General features: G+C 41.0%; 1 protein-coding gene across 2 annotated transcripts in view; it reads left to right on the top strand.

Moving 5' to 3' along the window:
• The first annotated feature begins 1,895 nt into the window (after positions 1-1,895).
• SMAD5 (SMAD family member 5) overlaps positions 1,896-19,531 on the top strand; it is a 29,980-nt gene continuing 12,344 nt past the window's right edge. Inside the window, exon 1 of one of the 2 annotated variants that reach the window (XM_074156629.1) lies at positions 1,896-1,989. The gene's annotated coding sequence lies outside the window, so the exon portion shown is untranslated. Of the gene's footprint in view, positions 1,990-9,841; positions 10,005-19,531 lie in introns of those variants that run through there. The other variant, XM_074156628.1, reaches the window with a different exon arrangement.

Genomic DNA, 19,531 nt, shown 5'->3' with positions numbered 1-19,531 from the left:
TTGTATTTAATGACCTTTAATGGGTTTTTCTTTTGTGAATTTGCTCTGTCACCGGTTCTGCTTTTTGAACACGTGTAAACTTTTTGGGTCCTCAAATATTCGGTTGCAGAGATTTGAACCACTTATTATGCTTTGCGTGAAGAACTACCTTTACCTTCTCAAAACCCCGCAGCTAAGCTTCCTCTCACTTCCTCCAGAATGGGAAGACAAAGTCTTCTTTCACCTTCCCTGTCCCACTTGGGCTTTTTGCAGAGGTCCGTCATATCCCTTCTCAGCTGCTTCTTTTCCAGATGGAAGAGACTATTTAGACATTCCCTGCACAGGACCAATTTGATGCTTCAGATCCCTCTTTTTGGCCTTGTCTGTACCTCGGCCAGATGTAGCATTTCTTTTTGAGATGGAGAACCGGCCCTTTGCGTGGAACCTGGGATGCAGGTGCACCAGGAATTCACAGCGTCAGAGCGATCTTTGCTTTGTTTGCCCTTCCTTTTGTAGCGCTTCCTGATATTCAGTGCACTCCTCGGTGATCAAAAATGCATCCAACACCTGCATGGAACTATTATAAAATATTGCTCCTGAGTAATAATTAGAGCATGTCTTGGATGTGACTTCACTCCCACGTGGGCAACTTTGCGTTTATATTTACAGCAAATTCCATCTGCCTTTTGTTCCCTACTCAGTATGGCCAACTTCTCCTTCAGTTCTTCACACTGAGCCCTCATTTTCACCTTCCTGGACAACTTCGTTATCCACAGATCATCTTACTGAGCCACGCTCATCCCTCCCCTCTTTAGGGGGGGTGTGTCTGAACCTTCTTTGCTACTGTTGGCTCAAATCTTGCCAGAAAACTGGAGCTCTGGCACAGGAATTCAAGCCTGCAGTGGGAGACCCAAGTTTTCTCACAAACTAGGGTCTGAGAGGGTTGAGCTGGTCGTTCAGACACAACCCTACTCATCTTCATGAAGACCAACGGCTAAATATTAGACACAATCATAATAATCTCATTATTTTAGTAAGAAACGCTATGATTCTGCAAACATCTAATCGCATTGATCTTATTTTCTGCTTTAAGTGTTTCTTCCAGGGTGTGCAGCTGTCAGACTGCTCCTATTAACTGGACTTTGACACCTCTATGAGCTATGTTGTCAACAAGAATAATCAGCTTTTATTGTGTTTAGCTCAGTAGATTCACAGGGAACAATCCGCCTTTTGCAGACTGACACTTTCATTTATAAATGTTACTCTATTTTTCGCCCTCTTTGTACACACACACAGAATGTGGAAGGCCTGGTATGAAGATCCTTCATACTTTATAATTGTATTTTTTTACATGAAAAGCACCATTATCCTAATTAAACTGGCCCATTTCGAGGTGTGTGTGTGTGCATGTGTGCACAGACATACCATCTGAATGCCTTAAATGTGTATATATATGTATTTATGTGTATATATATGTATTATGCATGTATATACACATTTATATCCATTAAACGCATTCAGATTGCGAGTATTCTTTTTGTGCCAAGAGACCTAACGCAAAGAGTCGATACACTGTGATTGTAGTCATTCCCATTTTGCAAACTAGATAAATTATTCACCGAAAGGGATCAGCCGGCGCTGGCAAAGCCAAGATTTACACCGCTGAAGCGTTTTTGATCTACAGATTTGTCCGAAAAGGCACAGCACAAAAAGATGGCTGCGTCGCATTGGACCAAAGAGCGTTATTACAGGATGAAGGAAGGCAGCAAAAATAGACTTGACACACAAGTATTGCAGAAAGTTTCTAAAGTGGGAATTTGAATTCTCCGCAGCCGGCGCTGGGTGTGCTGCTGGGTGTGTTACCCGATCCCGTCCCTGCGCTGGGGACCCTCCGCGCAGGGCTCCTCCCCAGCCCCAGCATGAGCCAGAGAGGAACAGAAATCGCTCGGAAAGGCAGCCGGTGACAAAATAAAAGGGTCGGAAAATGGAGCCGCAGTAATTTTCTGGAAGGTAAAGCTGCGTTCATTCCTTATCGCTGGTTGTTTTTTTTTTTCCGAGGAGAGCCCGCCTGCCGCTTGATTTGTTGGGCTTTGAAGTGCGTTTTGCAGCAGGGGGAAGGAGATTCGCGGAGATGGCGTCACTTTATAAAAGTTTCCAGATTTTACCGAGCTTCTTGTTTGTTTTCTCTCTCTCCTTTTTTTTTTTTTTTTTTTTTTTTTTTTTTTTTAAGGAGGGGGGTTGTACGATTCGTAATGCAAGTGGGCGATGTGGCCGAGAGCTAAATATACGCCTGTGAAAACAGAACCCCTGAGATAGCAACACCAATAGCAGAGGCTATTGTTAACTTTTGGGATTCCAATTAGATCCTGCAATGTTAAATATTTAATTAATTACTGGATAGAGAGCAGGAATTCTCTCTGACTACGCTAATGGAGTCGGAATAATGCAGTAAGGGAGAGTTTTTTCTCTCCTCTTCCCCCCCCCCTCCTCCCAATCTAAATAGCTATAAGCAAGCACAGGCGAGAATATGAACACTAAAGGACAAAAAGTTTCAGCTTTGTTTTAGGAGTTATGTTTCAGTCGGGTAAGCAAACTATATCTCACGTATTTTTCCGTATCTTCAGCTCAATCCAAACATAACATTCCAAAGGGTAAAATCTGTTATAAAATAAAACCGACTTCGTGACAGCTGAACTTCTACGCGGAGTCTAAAAATTATCTAAAAGCGCCTCGAGAATCCTAAATGTCATTCCCAAGATGTGGTGAATTGTAATTAGGGTTGTGAACTATTTTAGTGACAGTGCCTTACATGGGGCCCATCTAAGCAGCTGGAGCATTTATGAACTTTTTATTTTTTCCTTTACTGTATGACATATGAAGTTGTTTAGGCAATAACAATAATCCTAATTTGTTTCAGATTTGCAGAAATGTAACCAAAATTGAAAATGTGTTGGTTTTCCTTCCTGTGTTTCTTTTTAAAACATATGTCAGAGGGCAGTGCTTAAAGAGTGGAAGAAAACTTATCAACAACAAAACAGTGAAGAAAAAATAACATTTTTTATTATGATTATGAGGGAAAAAACCCAATTTTGTGATTTTCTCACCTTACTGGCTTCTCCAAAACGTCATCTTTGTTTTAGAAAATTATCCAGTTCCCTGCTCTCCTAACAAAAGCAAAGAAAGAAAAATAAAATTTCTGTGGAAATTTTGCAAAGAGAAGCAAATAGCTTGCAACACACTCTCCAAAAACTGCACTACACTATGCCCAAAAGCCTTTTAATTTTATAATAAACATTATTATGCCTGTATATGCAGATCTTGATATTGCAGAGGAAATTATTAAACCCAACTATTTGGTCACGAGGGTGGTAAAAAAGTTGTGTCCCTGAGTGTGCCACGAAATTTAAATACAAGTTGTGAAGGCCCAGCGTCCTGTAATGTGGGGACTTTGGCAGAAATACAGCCAGAAGGAGAAAGTCAGGTCCTGTCGGTTCCTACCTGAGAAAGCTGGAGGACTCTGCCTTGCCATCACTAATTGTTTTGTGTTGTGAAATCCCGAGGTGATAAACTGCTGTTAGAAAGTTGGCTTGTGAGTAATGAAGTGTAGGTCTAGCCATTAAAACCTGATTTGTTACTCACAGGCTGCACTCATCTGCTGCGTCTTCTCTCCAGGTACAGATAAACTCGGTGTCCTTTTCACTGGTCTAAGCCAAAAGTATCTGCATAATGAATGGAGAGAGATTTTAGCTAAAGGTATTGTTCAGACATACGTCGTGGGATGAATTACCTTTATCGTAATAGGTACAATTATTGTCATAGATCGCTTCTATCTCAAACTGTTCCTTTCCCCTGTCCTTTCATTTATTTCCAGAGGAAATACTGGAGGATGTGTACTTTTTTTCATTTAAAGTTTAAAACACCAATTTTACTCATAAGCAAAAGTTTCCCTTTTTTTAAAAAAAAAAAAATAAATTCTGTTTCAGAGTGTTTATTATATTCCAGCTTCTCCATAGAGTGGGTGTAACCAGGAGAAGAATTTGGCCCATGATGTGAGCTACGTTTTCAGTGCTTCCACTATTTAGAGCTCCGTTGCACTAAAAATAGCTTTCCTGTGGTTTTGGCCATGGAGCCACAAACACAAGTTTTCAGAGCACAGTTATTGTGGATGTTGGTCCCAACTATTGCTACAAGAAATGGAATTCCAGCTCATGACTGTGTCAACAGATCATTGCGTTGAGTGTGAGGCTGCATGGGAGACCTCCTCACGGTCTCAAAGCAAGAAAGTGTCCCACCTGAACGCCAGTCCCTTCCAAAAGGGACTGTGCTCAGGAGGCAACGCTAGGGCTGGGGAGTCAACAGCTCTAGGAAAAACTGGGTCTATGCAGGCAAAAATGTTGAAGAATTCACCCAGGAGGCTCTGCATTTGGCTAATGATGAGGGCCATAAAGCAAGTGGTAGGGAAGGGAGTAAATCTTTAAGAAAATAAGACATAATTTTACTCGTGGCTAATTTTGAGCAGAGTTCTCCTAGAAGAAAAAAGCTTATAGTGATCACGGGGTTGCGGTACGTGGAAGGAAGTTAACCACGGTGTTAGATTAATTCTCTTTCTGTACTACCTTTTCTATCCCACTTCCAGGGTCCAACTTCTCTGCTGTCCACAGGTATTTGGTCTGGTTGATATAGGCAGCTTTTAGGAGGCAGGGGCTCTCCTTCTTCTGAGCTTAGTAGTGGGTGTCAGACTCCAGAAAGTGAGGTCATGTTCTGCAAATAGTTGAAAATCACTGATTTAGAAGAATGAGAGTACTGCATGTTTCTGTACTGCTGATGCAACGGTGAGGGCAAGCTGCAGGATGGTGTGGAAAAATAGCAACACTGGAGGAATATTCAAAGGAATTGTGCCATTTAAAATTCTTTTCTTTATCATTTCCTCTGAGAGAGCGGTGTATTACTTTGTGTTAATCAGCTGGGACATTTTTTCCATTCCTCCAGGAAGGTTTCCACCCCCTGTTCCAAGAAGCAGATCCAATTTAGCAGTACTCTGCCCTGACCAGACTCTGTCCACAGGTGTCAATGGAAGAGGGTTCACCCTCTGATGTGGACTTTGACAGTTGTCAGGCAAAGGCTTCTCTAATTCATTACTTCTTATTCCTCTTACTCTTCCTGAAGTGTTCTTTCCCCCATCTTAGGATTTTGCCTTCTTCTGTATGTTTTTCAGACATTTATTTCTTGAATTGCGTGTTCAGCTTTGTACCCTTAGTTGACTCTCAGATCCGTCAAACTGGATACATCATCCCCAATACATTCACATTTTTATTCTGTAGAGTGTGAAAAGACACCGTTGAGCTGAACTTACAAAACCTTTACGTAATGTCTTTGTTTCTAACATCTCCATAGATGTACCAGTATCCAGTTACATGTCTCATCTCATTTATTCTTCCAGTCTAGGAAGAAAAGCTTGCAGCTTTAACCTTGCTGGGAAGTGTACCTTTGCCTTGCCTTTCCCTCTCCTGGTCTACAATTTCATGTTAACGTCTTCTACCTGTAGCTTCAGGAAAGAAGACTTAATTCTTCTCTCCCTTTCTCTGTACTTCTGTGTGAGCTGAGTCACGCAAGGTACCCAGAAGTGTGGCTGTAACAATAACAGGGTACACAATTTATTCTCCTAGAATTCAAATTGTGAGCTGGTGAGTGTAACTTCACAGGAGCCCACACCACCAAGGGCCTCGTAGACAAACAATTTTAATATATTTCCTCCAGACACTAAAGAAATCTTTTTTTTTTTTTTTTATTTTCTTACATATGTGATGCTATGCACACACCACTCGCATTGCCTTCTCGTTGTGAGGCAGCTACTTACCATCCACCGTGCTTGTTCTCAGCAAGCTGTAAATTGCAGGGTTATTTCAGAGGACCAAATGGCCGGAGCAAAACGCCACCTCCCTTTCCACTGGCTGAACTCCGCTCAAACATAACGCTGTTTTTCTGCCTCAAAAATATATGTAAAGGTATGTATAGTATGTTAGCCCCTCCTTGGCCTTTCCCACCCTGAAACTTCTCAAACAGGGATGGCATGTTCCTCCCTTCACTGCCAAAAAAAAATTAAATTCCTTTCTCAGCATTTCCCCCTTCCCCCATTTCTTCTCAGCTGACAGCTGTGAGTAGAACCTTCTTCAGCTTTCCTACCTATTTCTACCAATCCTGGTTTTAAACTAGACTTGGGTTTTTGTTTTGTTTTGTTGTTTTTTTTTTTTTTTTTTCAAATTTCCCCATTCCTGCCCCCCAGCAATTTAGAAAGTTGATAGGGAATTAAGTTGAACAATGCACTCAATTTCGGAGTCACAGGAAGGCTAGAGTTTCATAATAAAGCAACTTTTCTCAAGACTATTTCCTTCTAATTCAAACAATCTATTTGATTTTCAAACTATTAACTTCTAACCAAACAAAAATCTCGTTAAGAAACACAGGGATCGTATTCAAAATCTGGAGAGAAAAATCAAAATAATGCAATCTAAGATACTCGTTGAACTTCATGGTTGCTTCTCAACCATGCAAGGCCTGAAGCAAACTGGTGGTGGTTTTTCTGTTAATTGTTTTGTACTTTGATCAGCCTGGATGGTTACAGCCAGCTCCAACATAAACATCTACCGTAACGTGGGTTTATGAGAAGGCAGTTTTGTGTCTTCCTTGCCATTAGGCTGTGCTCAAAGGAACGTCAGGCAGATACTCGTGCTTTAGTTGACTTTACAAGGCAGGACCAAAAGTATAAACATATGTGCAGTTGGTCCCTGCAGACTCTGAACGGACAATTAATAATTAAAACATTCAGGTAAGTAGAAGGTTAGCTAGTCATTTCCCCTTGGATTCTCACAGTTGTTGGAAAAATGTGTTGGAAAATCTAGGTTTGCCAATGCTAAAAAAGGATTGACGGTTCCATGAGTTGTGAAATTCATGAATTCATGAAATCACATGATTTCTGGCAACTGTGTTCAGGCTGCCTTGAGCTTCCTTGTTGCAAGCCTTTAAATTAACTTGATATGTTACTAGAGTGGACCCACTGGAGTGTGGTCCTAGGGATTTAAGTGATGGAAACCATGTATGAAGTAGACAGCGGTGAAAGTGGCGTTAATTCTGTTGTGACCTCAAGGATGTACAGACTCGAATCATTAGATAGCAAACGTAACTTACTTCATCCTCTACTCTGTCTTGTTGACTAGGAGATAACTTGACTTCAGACATTTGGTCTTTGGCCGTTCAACATTAGTCTGTAACAAAATGGCAAAAGAAAGAGGAAAACTATTTTTCAGGCTGTAGATTCTATCCGTTATTACCAAACTCCAAAATAAACTGTATATTGTGCTTAAGAATCACTGCTTTCTGAGGAGTGGTGTGCTGCAAGCACACGTACCAAACTTGCCTGCAGCTTTAAACTGAGAACATTTTGGAAAAATGTTCTTAGTTTTGGAAAACTTAAAGAGTTTTCCCATACAGTCGCACACGCACCTCCAGCTTTCCTCATAGCTGGAACTCTAAAACCTCCGCAGGAGGAAGCACATCGGAGCTCTGCGTTGTAGCTTCATCTGACAACACACAACTGTTTTGTAACTTCTCAATAAGAGAACATTTTGTTTTGTAGAGACATCACGGCTGGCACATGAACAACACCTAAAATGCCTGCTGCCAATTTGTTGTTTGTTACTTGGTTTATTAATTAAGTTACACAAAAGATTTGGAAAAAGACCAACAGGGGTTTTTTTTGTCCCACAGTTTGGACGGCCTGGCCAAAGCAGAACAATTGCTGGTGCAGAGATACATAGGAGTCCCCAAAGGTTAGCTCTGTTCTGTGAATAAACTACACCAAAGCCTTGCGCCTTCGCCGCTGTCGTGAACTTTAGTAGAGATATCCTGTCGGGCTATTAATTGACCTCTGTATAGATCTGATCAGAGTACACTGCTCCTAAAAAACTTCTGTTTACATAAAAAATAATCAAGAGCCACGTAGTTTTGACCCAGAAGAAAATGTCTTCAAAGCTCAAGCTCAAATATATTTGAAATTGAAACTTCAGTTTGGCTCACTGGTTATTTTTCCCTGTTTCTACAAACTTTACATTGCTTTTCCTCCTTTTTTTTTTTTTTTTTTTAATTGGTCGATGCTTTACCCTTAATTTTCACAGATAAAACATGGGGTTTCATGTGGTTTCTTTTTAGCTTAACTATATATATATTTGCATATATACAGTATGTATGTATATATAAAGCCACTTTTCATTAGATTTGCTTGTTTCTAATATTTTTTTTTCCAAAAGGAATCTGTTTGATAGCCAGATCCAGTTGGCATGCCAGATGCCACTGGTATGCCAGATTTTTAACTGCTGCAAGATGGTGTAGTTACATGTTCTACAACAGAAATACAAATTTATATACAAGTTATGATTTTGCCCCGTATATCTGTTCCTACACAGTATTTTTGCCAGAGGGAGAAACTCTTCTTGTAGGAGCTTCTGTAGTGGATCAGATTAGCATTCAGCTTAGTTCAGTGGCGTGTCTGGAACCGGCTCTGATCAGCCTCCTCTGAGCTAGGCAGCCTTTGGGTTATGAAGTAATCTTCCTGTAGGAAAAGTTTCTTCTTAAAATCACTTTGTGGGCTAAAGTGTGAATTACTTTCCCCTAATGGTGGAAGTTCCCCTTGCCCATATAAAGCTAAATTTCGCAATGCCTTAAAGGTTGGGGTCTTGCCCGTACTTTGTGGCGAGAAGTTCCACCTGCTCATGATCGAGTGAAGATGAGCAGAGGTGGACATGGATCAACCTTCCACGCGTTGCTCTAAGGTACCTTGGCTTTTGTAAGGGAAACAAGAGTTTGCCGGTCCTTCCCTACGATGAGAGGCCTGTGAATGCACAAGTCATTTTTATTATCGATTTCAGTGGACGTATGTATTCAGATCTAGTGGAAATTTAGGTGTCTGGAGTTCCAAAAATCAGCTGTATATTGAGGGCAATTAAAAAAATTAAAACATTTTGACATCAAGTCATGGCGCGGAACTCAATTCGTCTTTAATTTACCCTTGTATCAATCAATTTATTGAGACGTGAACAATTACGCTTGCGGTATGTTTAATCAAAGGCATTGTTGGAGGTGCTTTTGGCCTTGTACCTCTGAAACTTTCTTCTGTGCTGATCAAAAAGTCGCTTTGAGGAAACAGTGGTCGTTTCCATTTCTTGCGATAACTGTGAGAAAAGCGTACTGTATGGAAATCCTGATCATATAGTCCTTTCTAGAGTCAATCCTAACACTGGTAACGTGTTTTCTTCAAGCTTTACTATGTGGTTTTAGTAACTAGCCATCTGAAGGACCTCAACTGCCCCTCAGCACTGTGGAGAAAAGCCAACCAATGCTGCCAAATAACGCTCAAGCGCAAGGGCCGAGGCTGATGGCCTGGTATCAGCCACCAGGAAGGCAGCACAGGGGACCGGGCAGTAGAGACTGCTGGATCTCAGCCCCAGCACCGGCTGCCATGAGGCCTGGACAGGCCTCGTCGGAGGCGTTCCTTCTTGAGGGGATCACCACAGGCCCGCGCTCAGCTTGAGGCAACTTTTTCAACCCCCGGCCTTGGGGCAAATTACTCTTTCGACAACAAAGCCGAACGCCTCCCTTTCTTGTTTATTCTACTGGCTTTCTCGGATCCAGGCTCCGAATGGCCCGTCCCACAGGGCCCCCTCAGCCCGCCCCGGCCCTTCCCGCCGCGTCCGCTTCCTCCCGCCGGCGCTGCGCATGCGCGGCGCGCACGAGCCCGCCCGCGCGCTTCTCCCCCTTCCCTCCTTCCCCCCCCCCCCCCCTCCTCTTTCCCCGCGCACATCCGGGTCCCGGCGCTGGCCCCGCCGGCGCCGCCGCGCCGCTGTCCCCCTCCGCCGGCTCCCAATAAAGTTTTGTTGCGAGCGGGCGGTCGCGGCCCAAGCGGCGCTTCCAGCCTCACCGACACCCGGCCCCGGTACCGCCACCGGCGGGGAGGCCGCCTCGCTCCGTGCCGGGTGGGTCAGGGCGGCCCGGGTTGGGGGGGGGGGGGAGGTTGGACCGGGGGCAGTGGGTCGGAGAGGGGTGGGAGGGGGGGAGCGGCGGCTCCTCAGCGGCCTCGGCGCGCTGCGGTTCGGGGTTCCCGTTTTTTTGTTGTTTTTTTTTTTTTTGGGGGGTGGGGGACGGGCCCTTTAGGGAAGTTGGAGGGGCTCAGGCCTCTCCCGGCCGCGCGGGCCCGGCGGTGACAGGGTTTGGGGCGTCCCGGAGCGGGAGGGGGCCCGGGAGCGGCGTGTGGGGGAAGGAGCAGCCCCGGGAGGGAAAGGGGAACGCGGGCCGGGCTGCTGAAACACGCTTCGTGCTGGTACAAATAAGTCTGTGCACGTAACCGTAGCAGCGAACTGTTGCAACGCTAATAAGAGGCTCGGTGGTTTTTGTTTCTTTTCTTTCTTTTTTAAAAAAAAAAAAGGAGGAACTCCGCTCGCTCGTAGCTCCAATAAGGCCTGACCGAAAGGAAGGGAGAGAGTAACAAACCCGCACGTTTCGAACCCGTCGGTTCAGAGGCGATGTCGGGGCACACACACTTGTCCACCTTGGCCCTTGGTGCGTGCATCCGAGCCCTGACAGCTGCCTGACAACAGATGGACCGCTTAAGTGATTTAGAATGGCAATTTCTGTTTTCTGCGGGTTGTAAACTTAATAGAGGAAATATGGTCTTGCGGTTAAAAGCACAAGACTGGAAATCAAGTGATCTCTGCTCTGTTCCAGTCGTGTAGTTTCTGATGTGACTTTAAGCTAATTAAATGAAGGGATTTCTCAGTGTAATGAGGTAGAGAGGAACTGATTCAGCAGTACTTGTTGAATATATTATTGGATAGGTTCAATATTACTCACCGAGTCTTTTGCCGGAATCTGTAGGGATTTAGAGATCTTGCTTAGTGAATGACTTGGGCTCTCTGCTTTAACAAAACCTCCAAGGAATAACTGTCAAAATTTGCATCAGCCTGTAAGTTTTGTCTTGTCAGGGGAAATTAGATTGTCAGTATGTGATGGTTTTAGATGAAATCTCTTGCTGGTTTTCATCCCTTTGTTAATTTCAGGTAATTTACCTTCCATGGGTGGCTTCAAAACACTGAAAAGTGAAACGAGCATTTTTTTGTTGTAAATCTCAGTTATGGAAGTTCTGCACAGAATATCCTTCTGATATTCTGAGGAGTCACAGAATTTGATTGAAGAGAAGGGGTGGTGGGGAGGAGGTGCAAACATGCTATTGCAGTCATGTGCCCGTGCTCTTCAAAAGCTGTAACGCTTTATGAAGTTGGCAGCTGGTGGTAGTGGAAGTTAATAGAAGCAGCAAATAACTTAATTGAAGATGTTTCATAATTAGTGTGTTGTAACTTTTGAGAGTGCCCTGTCTGTGTAGGGTGGTGTTGGATTTAATGTCTTAATCCCTACCGTTTGATAGTGGTTTACTCTTACCTCTGATGTTAAAATTTTGTTCACTTGGCCTTGAAGTGGCTGTGAAGTACTTAATGGCACACACTTTTGCAAAACAAAACAAAGCTCCAAGAAAACATGTGCTTATTGGGGGAGCCTGCCTTTGTCAAACCTTTATTTTCCTTTCAAATATGGAGAAAATACACTCGAGGAAGGGATTGTCTTTTTTTCTAAAGAAGACTTTTCTAGTGGAAGTCCAAGATGGATATGGTGATGAGAAATGGGAAGGGAGGAAGAGGGGCTTCCTCTGTGTTTCTTTCTTGTGATGACAAAAGGTTGCAACAAAGGAGTGTGCTGCGATGATGCTGCATACAGCTGTGGTGGGTGTTTTTTATGCGAGGTTTGGAGTTTTAACCTCCTGATGGAACCTGAAGGAATGATAACTGTGCATCCTGTACTACTTGGCTCTTGTGTTGAAGTCAGATTTTTAATCTTGCACCTTGAGTGGGTCGTGTCCTGCGCAGAGTTTGCATGTTGATAGAATATTATCTGAGCTGGAAGAAATTCTGTCTCTCAAGATGGAGTGCTCGTGCTCTTAAGCGTAGTGCATGTTTTTGGATTTATTCAAATGGTCTTTGCAAATTATGTTGTGATCTTTAATATTCCAGAGGACACTTTTAATTTCAGAAAAATGTCCTCTATATTTTCTTTATAGTTCTCTAAAGAAAACTGTAAAAAATCTTTTGTTGCTTTTGGCTGAATTATATACCTGCATAGAATTGCCACAGCGGTATTTCTGCCTTCCCTGCCAGTTAAATGTTTCATGTTGATTAAAATGCAACTTTTTTCTATGATAGATATGCTGAAATTAATTTTATTGTATTAGTATTTTTTCTTTAAAGATCTTTAGATTACTTTTTATAGCAACAGGTAAGGAGAGCAGTTTGTGCTCAGAAGGAAAAGATTTGTTCTTGTGTGAGCTACAACACTTTAGATATTTCATGGCTAACGTTGATATCAACAGCTCATTAAAAGCAAGTCGAACAGTAATTTAAGACTTTTGCAGTTATCATTAGTCGCAGTGCGAGTTCCTGCACTGTTTTCTGGAAGCCTTTTTAGCCGTGTTCCTGTGACCACGTAGGAAAGTTTGGCTGGCGCTTCGGCGTGCTTGACCAGTGTGGGTTGGCAAGGTGCGGGATGCCGCCTGCCAAGTCTGTATCCCCACTGACCTACCACCAAGGTTGAGCCTGCCAGGACTGTCATCCTTGACAGAGGATCTTTGTCAGAATCGCTGCTACTGATCCACTAACTATGAGGTAGTGTCTCTGAATTCTGGGTCAGTGGATGTCACAAACTGACAAATTTAGAATACTTTGCCATTCATTCATTCTGTGGAAGGGGGAGAAAAAAAGCTTGCTGAATTACTATTGTCAGTGTTCCCTCCAAATCCTGTAGCTTTTGTAAACTTGTCACAGTCTTAATGCAATTCAGTTGGAGTGGAAGTGTATACACACACACATACACATCTTTATTCTACTTCCCTACTTTTAAAGCTTTATGAAGGTCTGTACAGTGTAACCCTGCTTTCAGGTTACACTTTTTGTTGCCAGTTTGCATTTTTAGTGGCAGTACTTAGGATGTTACTCTTTAATGAAGGTCTTGCATATGAACATACAAATATTTGGAAGGCTTTGTCCAGCTTGTTTATTTTTCAACGTATTTCAGGGTGTGTGAAAAGTATAAGATGTCCTTTATTGTCCCATTTTTTTCTCCAGGTGTAGTACTGAGGTCATTCCTAATCACCCACTTGCCTGTCTGTGTCCACCAGCCTACCTACCAGTGGAGGCATTGGCTTTTGTTTTCATGGTTGGAGAAATGTAGTGATGCTCTTGTTTGTAGCTTTAATTAAGAAATTATTGCAAACTTGTAGCTGTCTGCTGCGGTTAGAATAGATCTTAACCTTAAAAACATGAGGCAGTTTCAGGGCTGACTTTCAGATGTGCCGACTACTGTCGATGATGGCATTTTTCAGCATAATGCTTCTGTTGGAAAGTGCCAATTAGCTAAAATAGAAGTGTGAGAAAATGCACGGTTTTGACAAAACACTTAAGGGAGAGAGATTTCGGTTCTAAGATGGAATTAGTAGTTTTTGAGAACTTGTACAAAAGCTAATTGCTCAGTAATTAGAGTAGTTGCAGAGACCAGGGTCATGTGAGCATTGGATTTTTTTTGTTCAAAGTGGATGCCTGAAGAAATAGATGCTAACTTTTTTAGTCTTGGGAAGCTTTTTGTTTTTCTCCCTCCCTCTCCCTCCTTTGTATCACAGTTAAATTTAAGTTTTGCCATGATGCAGAACAAATTCAAAACTTTCTATTATTCGGGTTTACTTTTTCTGAGGTTTTCTTGACATCAGTTGGAAATGAGGGTGGTTTTGAAATGCAGTAGAGCTCTATTAGTGAACTCTTTTCTTTCTGACTGGACCTTTTTTGTGATATAAATCATTATCAGTTTTATTATTTTTTTTTAGCAGTGATTTTTGAGAAGACAAAAAAGCCCAACAACACAGAAGTGTCACTCTTGCAATCTGAGCTTTATGGCTTTCATGATACCAGTTCTTTCATGTATGGTGCATTACTTGCTGCTTGTGCTTGGCCTCAGAGGTTTTTGTTAGTTTCTTTTAAGAGGGTGCTAGTTAAATACTTCTTAGCTGACAGAGTTTTATGCTTCAGGTTTTTGGGGTTTTTTTAAACTGTGTTAGATGGTGTACAGATGTGGAAATGAGAAGAAAACTATTGTGTGAGAAAGCCATGTCTGAAGTTGTCGATATTTTTTTGTTGTTGTTGTTTGGAGAGCGGTCACGGTTAGTAAAATTTTTGAAGATACTAAACAATTCTTTTCTGTTCTTGTTTACATGTATTATTAGTTAGAATATATTGCCTTGTGAGGCATTGTTGAAGCAAAGGTACCTGGTGCTAGCATAAAAGCATTTATCGTAGGTTTTGGTCAACTGGATGTGCGTTTGGATATGCAAACCCAGTTCTGGTGAAGATACCACAAGTTCTTTTTGTTATCGTTCATAAAATTTCCTTTCATGTGTTACTTATCCTTAAGGGAAAGAGGGGAAAAAGAAGAGTTAAATCATCGATTGTATTCCTTGATGTTGCACAGGACAACTGAAAGAAATTTTTGTTGAAAGGCTATGGCAGTGGTAAGGGAAATATGTAGGTCCTTCAAGTTTGTTGCCCAAATTCTTTAACCACTCTGTAACTTGAGGGTTTATTTTATCCTTGATGTGCATGGAAAAACTATGGAGCCAATGTTTCTTCTATATTTGTTCTCAAGAAAAGGCTGTAATGAATGCCACCACATGGGACCTTGCGCTAGGCTGCACTATAAAATGTGGACTTGGGAAAATGATAATAAAGCCAAGTGCAATCCTGCACAATTCCTTTCAGGAAATTTATAGGGAAAGAAGGGCCTTAATAAAACCAGGTGAAACTGATGTGCGAGGTTATGCTTTTAGGTAGCTTAAAGAAAATACTGATAACTGGCTATAGCGTGATATGCTGTAATATACTGTAATTGAGTTTCTGAGCTTTCCGTATGAAGGTGTAATGTGTTAATGTGTGTACGGAGTCAAAATATTTGAGCATTTCTAAGTTTGAAGGGGCAATAAAGTTTGGCACAAGAACTGACTGCAAAACACAGATTTAACTGCAAGTCTGCAGCAGCTGTAATGAACTACCAATTGTGTAGTTATAAGTGGTGGTTTGTTTATATTATGAAATTGGGTCTCAAAGCAGCTTCTAATCATGAGCAGTGAAGTTCCTTATTTCACATTGGATATGATGCTACAGGAAGCTTTCTTAATTTGCAAACAAGTAAATTAAGCAGGAAAAGAATAGTGCTTGTACATACGCAATACAAGCTCAGTACTGGCAGCAGGAAAGGATGAGGACCATGTAGTTGTTACCCATGTTATTCTTATGCTTGTGAAAAGCATCGTTCATTGCCATGCTGCTTGGGTTGATGAATTGCATGGTTAATGGTACTTGAAAATTATATTTTGGAGGTGGGAAATTGATTTGGAATCAATGGCAGAACGTGTTACGTAAAAAATGCATGTCATTAAAATAAATACACTGTACCTAATTTTATATTGATCTGTTCTGCTGAGACTCCCGCCCAGGCCCCAGAAGATTCCTTGATAGCAAATCAAATTAATCTGCTAAACTTGCCAGTTTAATATAGTAGGCTAAGAAAATCTCAGAAAAGGAACCAAAAGGTAGCTGTGTGGCTTAGTATTTGTGATGGTAGGTTGAAAGATAGTCTTTCACCCATCTTCGCAAATGAAATGTGGTTTGTAAGTTCTGCTGTTAACCAACTTTGTATCTAGCTGGTTTGATGAGGTATTAAGAAGGGGTTCAACAATGGACCTGTTCACACAGTTTCCTTCCATTTACTGTAGTCATTAACAAGAACTTTAAATGTCTAAATAATGCCTGCCCCAAAGTCTAGTTTTGATACAGCGATTACTTCCTTTTATATTCACCCATAAAGCCCCCTCGTGTTACCCCATGCAATGCATTACGCTCACTCTTTAAAGAGCGTTTGTAACTGCTTTTAAATGTAATAACATATTCTTCAGCCGATGTTCTCTTGTAGCTCAGCTGAAAAGTCATTGAATGAAGAAGGTAATGGATAGTAGAACCTCTGCCTCCTCAGAAAACTTAGAAACCTTTTTTTTTCCTTATGAAAGTTGTTACCAGCTGCATCTGGAGGTGCAACAATACAAGTAATTTGTGCAACACTGTGAATGAAAATGTGACTCTTTAAAGCGTTTGTTTCTGTGCTCAAATCTTCCAGTGATGGACTGTTGTACTGCAATCACAGCTCATAACATGCACTTTCAAAGCCTTGGAAGAAATTGATTGTAAATATAGATGATCTGATGAAGCTGTTCCTAGCAGATGTCATGATTACTCAGAAAGCTTTCAAAAAATTAGGTGCTGAAATTACATTAAATGCAAGTAAATGTTCTAAATGTGGTTTATGCCATTCATTCAGAAATTTAAAAACCCTACAGGAGTTGCAGTTTCTACATTAAAATGTTTGGTTTCTACATAAATGCCTGAATGTGTACTGCTTTGTGACCCTAAATGGCTCCAAAGAAGGGAACACTTTGAGTCTACAAATAATTCATGAATCTTTGTCATACTACCTTGTTTTCTTAAGAAAAAGCAAAAGCTGTAAACCTTTGGTATTTTTGCCTCCCAGAATGAACTTCCGAAAGGCCTATAATGAGGTAAATTCGGTGTCATTTCTACCTCCCAAAGCCTGTCAGTTTGTCGCAGGTTTTCTTTTTTGCCCTTCCTGTTCTTGAACAGGTAAAAATACACTTCAGCAGAAGACTCTGGAAAGCCTCGTGGGTGGCCAGAATTGATTTACAGTAAATGCTATTAAAGTTTTGAACTTCAACAGTCTCATTTTTCAGTGGTTACAGTACAAGCATGTATGTGGAAACTTTTCTTAAGAAGTTGAAACAGTTTTGATCAAATCTGTTATGATGCTTCTGGAATACTTGTTCTACTAGGTTTTGCTTTGTTGATAGGTATTCAGACCAATATAAAGTTTTTAGAGCTAATTACGTTACTTACTCCAAGCAGATTATTTCGAAAATCATAAACAGTCATTTATCAAAATTCTCTTGACACTTGCCCTACAAATACTACTTACTGCAAAGCATTGTTTTAGTAGAACTGTTTCAGCTTTCTTTGCTTTTAGTTGCCTTGTTTATTCCATGAGCATACTTGTGGGTAAATGATGTTGAAATGATATACAACCAGTAAAATTTCATTCCTAGTTGCTGCATGTCACTGTGTTTGAAATACCAAAAAAAAAACCCAATTAAAAAATTATAAATTATCATAGAATAGAACCGTAGATCTGTAAACTTGATTGCATAGTGTAGATGGGACAGCTGTAATGGAATAGATCAGAGTGGCGACAGCCAAAAGGCATTTCTTGAAATCTCTTCTGAGCTTAACTTAAGTATAGGAATTTCTAGTGTATGTTCTGCCTTGATGATTCTTAAGATTCTTTGAAAGCATAGCTGAGAAACAGAAATAGAACTTTTTTAATTGTCTTCTTGCTTGTCTGAGATTCTAGGTGGGTTCATTTCCTTTTTTAGGGGTGTGAGCAACTGCTGATATCTGACAGCTATTGAATGTGTGCAAGGCTTGGAAGTAAGTTAATTGTGGCTGTAAACAGCTTTTACTTTTTAGAACACTAAACTTTTATCCTCAGTAAAAGAATAAATTTAGTCTGTGTTCTTGGCCAAGTTTATCTCCCTTTATGTATTTCCTGTTACTTTGAAGGGTGCAAAAGTTCTCGTGTAATAGTTCTAGGGACCTAAATTTATACTTTTAGTGCAGACATGTCCTTATTTCTGAAGAAATAAGGGGATACATAGTTGGTTTTTTCTTTTCTTTTTGCAATATTGTCTTCTAAGGGCTTTTTGAAGCGGTGAGAGACTTTTGTTCCTCTAATTTCTTTTTTTTTTTTTTCATTTTTATGAGAGCTTAGGAAAAAAGATCTTCAAACAGTTTTTCTGTTTGCTTTGTTTTTCCCAATTTTTTCCATATTATCGAAACAGCTGAATAATCAAAGTATCACCAATGGTATTAAGCTACTGTGTGAAATAAATAGATTTTTTTTTTTTTTCCTGTAAAGGATGTTTATAAGTTTTTTTTTTTTTAAACTTACACTCTTCATTGTAGCCAAGTGTCCTTGGGCCTGTTCCCTCCTTTCCTCACCTTCCACCTCCCCAGTAGAAAATCTGGGATGATTACATGTGGGACATTATAAATGCTTTGTCTAGGGATGTTTGCTGTATCTTTCGCTGATGATGCTTAATATGTGGGTTTGTTATAAGAAAGTACCCATCCATGTGTCTGAGGGAGCTTGTAAATGTGCCCAGACACTTAAAAAAGCCTTATCAGTTGACTTTTTAGTTAATCAAAGATGGGAGGACAAAAAGATCCCCTTGATTAAAGGCAGCAATCTAAGAGAAGCAGCACAGAGGTACTTAAATCTTGCTTTCTCCCCACACACACACCTTTTTCTCTTATGTGCAGATTTGGTGTCTCGGGGTATGTTAGGTGTTCTAATTCAGCACGGTTTATCAAAAGTTGAGAGACAATGTTGTTTGGCAGTCTCTGTAGCAAGAAAGGAAGCATCTTTTGTTATTGACATCCTTTCTCTTAGCTCTGCTCTTGCTTTTTGCCAGCTGCTCATTGTCTATACTTGCTTATTTAGTATTCACAAGGGATTTTACAAGTTCTTATCAGTTCGTTGCCACAGCACATCATTTCCTCTTGTCATCGTTACTCCTTAAATTGGGGGGGGGGGGGGGGGGAGGATTTGCATTAGAGCTGATGAGTGGTAGAAAACACCACCATTCATGAGCCAGTTTGAACTGCGCAGGGTTCTGTTCCTCTCCTTTCTGAGGCAGCTTGTAGTAAAGGTCACATTTCTAGTACTTATTCTGCCATGCTTTCCTCCCCTTGTCTCTTTCTGGGGAAAAGAAAACGTTTTATTTTTTTTTTTTTTCCCAAAGGCTAAAAATATCCACTGCTTCAAATATTCGTCTTAAAAGATATAAGGAAGTGCAGCATAAAAATAGCCACAGCTGAAGCGGTTGACCACCTTTCTGAGTGTCTGGGGAGGGGCTGGTTTTAGGTTTTTATTGAGTTTTTCTTTTAAGTGTTTTAGTTATCTGCAGTTTCTTCCTCTTTTCTTTTTTTTTTTTTTTTTTATACTCTTCAAAAAACTTGGGATGCCTAATTAGAGCTCGAGAACAAGTAGATGCTTTAGTATTTTCTCCTTTTGGGAAATGAAGATTCATTTGAGGAGCACAGTACTGGCTATGGAACTACTGGTTCCACCGTGCCCCTTCCCTGTTTTCTTCACAGCAAGTTTAAGTCTTCTGTTGAAGCTCTGTGATGGGGATATAATACCAGTTTTAAACCATATTCCCCAAGCCTGTCTTCTGAAGGAAATTCACGGATTTAAGGAACGTTGTTAACAGAAGCTGTGCTGTCCCTTTGTT

This window comes from Numenius arquata, chromosome 11, assembly GCF_964106895.1.
Source record: "Numenius arquata chromosome 11, bNumArq3.hap1.1, whole genome shotgun sequence".
Taxonomy (NCBI): domain Eukaryota; kingdom Metazoa; phylum Chordata; class Aves; order Charadriiformes; family Scolopacidae; genus Numenius; species Numenius arquata.
The sequence above is the reverse complement of the archived record's forward strand: the minus strand, read 5'-3'. Positions and strand labels throughout refer to the sequence as shown.